At 39.2% G+C, this 3,271-nt stretch overlaps 1 protein-coding gene across 1 annotated transcript in view; it reads left to right on the top strand.

Annotated features, from left to right (window-relative positions):
- Positions 1-1,819: 1,819 nt before the first annotated feature.
- The window catches only part of LOC101851660 (calcitonin receptor), a gene marked incomplete at its 3' end in the record, with an annotated part of 130,420 nt that continues 128,968 nt past the window's right edge, over positions 1,820-3,271 (top strand). The window contains 1 exon segment of the mRNA XM_013085774.2: positions 1,820-2,080.

The raw sequence follows: 3,271 nt of genomic DNA, 5'->3' as shown, positions 1-3,271 counted from the left end.
ACACACACACACACACACACACGGTCAAACTAACCATTCAGGTACACCCATGAGACTACAGAGTAGGGTAATCGGACAGGATCAATGTCCATTGACAATTTAATTTTGATGACAGGAACACAGATTTCAATGGCATGTTTACCCTTTCCCGCAAAACGTCAGCAGACCTTAAATATCAATATCACAAGTTAGTAGCACAGAAACATGAAGAAATCAAGTTAGAGAAGCCTAAAAATATTGAAACACCCAAAGCCTTTTTGTTCTTTAATCATTTGAAATGTTTTCAACGCCCCCATCCAAATAATTCAGATAATCTAAGGGTACAGGCTGACTCGACCCTGCTAGTGGAGGCCATACCGGGAGTAATACCTAATAGCATCCCATCAGAAATGAGGAGATGCTTGATAGAAGTTAATATTATACTCCCATTTGGGGGAATTAAACCTACGCTTTCCGCATGGAACGATGTACTGACGCGGGCCAGATGTATGATGTAAAGCTACTGTACATTATGGTATTGAGCGTGAATGCCTACAAAGTAATTCAATGTTTGTTCCTAATGATTTTAGACTTCTTGTATGAAACTGAGCCGTTCTCTCTTTTTTTTTCTTAGCACATAAAGAGTTTTAACAAACGAATTGAAACGTACCAGAAATCTAAAAACGACAGATTTGAAAAAAGTCGATTTATTTTCTTATTTAGACCTATCCCATACGTCCATGTCGTTAATACTCGTGTATTATACAGGTGAGTGTGTGGGAAGACTGTTCGTGTCAAGGTGAAACAGGTCACCAGACGACAACTTGATGGGAGCCTAATAAATGTTTATAGCTCGCAACTCGAGAGTCGACTTGATTAAGGAGTCAAGGTGCTAATAATAATTGGGACATGACCTTTATAGCAAGAAAATAAACCTTTTGTGTTAAAATAAATCTTGCACAATATTTAGAGAATCTAAACAACGAGCGAGAAAGTTGTAGTAAGCCATAACAGGAAACGAACAATGGTAACATGTCTCTTATCCCATACCTAAGAAAGGATTATGTGTCTAGATACAATCCATTGGTATTTTTTATTTTATTGCATACTCTTTTGTTGTTTGTAAAAGCACAAAACCTTGAAAAGGCACGTGGAATTCTCTCATTATAGAACCGTATAGGAACAACTTTGTGAGTGGACGCTAATGCACACTGCACATAAGCTCTCTGTTTATCACGTTTGCACCTGATCTGTTCTCCCTGTTTCATACTATGCGTCCATTCTGTTCAACTCTCTGCTGTGTTTTCTTCTTGTCAATGGTTCTGTCTTATAAACTGGCAAAGCGACCCCCGAAACGTCTCCAAAATTTATAAACGGGTAATTCTGTCTTGTGTCACATTAAACTTAACAAAAAACCAACATGACCCTAACTCCCTCCACCCCCACCCCGGCCCCCTTTCCACACAAACACATATACATTAAAACAAAACAAAAGCAAAGCAAAAGACACGCCTCTGTCCCAAATAAAAAATAAATAAATCGGACGCAAGAAAAAAACAACAGCCCAAAACAAACAATAACAAAAAACAAGTTCATTTCGCACATCGAGATAGCATTATCTTCTCGTCCACAAAACTCTATTCTATTTCCCACAAAACTTTACAAAACGGGGATCAATCTGAACTCCGTAAACGGAATAACATGAGCAGCAATTTCCCACTCATCTACGACGGAATACCACAAGCACACACACACACACGCGCGCACACGAGCGCCCTCACCACCTCTGCCAGGCGCACGCGAAATGAGGGTCTGGTGGAGCCCCGATCTCCATGAAGAGGAAGAGAGGGAAAGAGAGAAAGAGAGAGAGAGAGAGAGAGCCAGGCATGTGTGCATAATTAGAGCTTGGCTGGTCCTCGCTCGGAATGTGGGATGGCCAAAAGCTCCTCTCTCACTCTGGTGGGCTGGGATCCCCTAATCACACAGTCTCGTCCCCAAGGGTCTGTCGTATTGTCTCAGAGTTAATCGGGACTTCGTCAAGGACTTAACGGTTAAAAACAAATGTTGATGCTCTATTTCTCTGTTGCTGTCGACACTTGAGGTAAGCTGATGGATGATAAGCTTTTTGCTAAAATGTTGCTTTGTTTGATAAAGTTACTGGTTTGTGTGTTTCATGTTAATTCAGTAACAACCCCCCCTTCCCCCCCAAAAAAAACAACAACAAAAAAACCCAACAACAACTACTAGAAATCATGAATATCAGTTACAGAGAATAAGACTAAGTTGGAAACCAGAAGGATTAAAAGTGTGCTGATTAAAAACGTTCGATTGCGGAAATAATTGACTAATATATTATGTTTTGGAAATAGTACAGATGCAACTGAAAAGAAATGAAGAGAAAATCCTCCAGTTTTTATACAAATATAATCAGCTCTAAAGGAACCACCACCCCACCCCTTTTCGCCACAAAGAGGACACAACAAGATTTTTTAAAAACACCTTCTAATCAATTAATTAAAAGAAACCAAATATAAAAAACCTAATTATTATGATGCTTGTATAACGGTTTTTCAAATGTACGTAAAGCCGACAAAAGGGCAAAAAACAAATTAAAGATTAAAAAATATATATATTGCATCTCTCTGCGCCATGTCACCTTCCCCAACCCCACCACAAGTGAAAAGTAATTAACCATGCTTCCCCTGCAAAAAATATCAAAACCATGATTGTCAAAATTGCAAGTCCCCTTCAACCTCCCCCCCCCCCACTCCCACCCCCCCAAAAAAACACCAAAAAAACGAAAAAAAACCCCTCTCATTGTTAAAATGCCAACCAACACAACATTTTTTACCTTTTCAAAAACATCAAACATAATACCCTCGCTTGATACAAGTACGTGGAAGATCAAATATATGTGGATGATTAATTAACATGCATTATCTTTTTTTTAAAAAGCCCTTAATGGGCGTTTGCAATTAATGATTCATAATGTATCATTTACGTGCCTTACATCTCAATGGCCTTGGGTTTATTTTTTACGTCTCCATTACCATTTACCATACACTACGTACTTTCCTCTTTTATCCCCTTTTCTGTTAATCTGCCTCTCACTCTCTCTTTCTCTCTCTTTCTCTCTCTCTCTCTGTCTCTTTCTTTTTTTCTTTTACTCTTTCTCTCTCTCAAACACACACAAACAATCTCTCTCTCTCTCTCTCTCTCTCTCTCTCTCTCTCTTTCTCTCTCTCTCTCAATCTCTCTTCTCTCTCTCTCTCTCTCTCTCTCTCTCTCTCTC

Source organism: Aplysia californica, unplaced genomic scaffold (genome assembly GCF_000002075.1).
Source record: "Aplysia californica isolate F4 #8 unplaced genomic scaffold, AplCal3.0 scaffold00405, whole genome shotgun sequence".
In the NCBI taxonomy this organism is placed as follows: Eukaryota; Metazoa; Mollusca; class Gastropoda; order Aplysiida; family Aplysiidae; genus Aplysia; species Aplysia californica.
The sequence above is the reverse complement of the archived record's forward strand: the minus strand, read 5'-3'. Positions and strand labels throughout refer to the sequence as shown.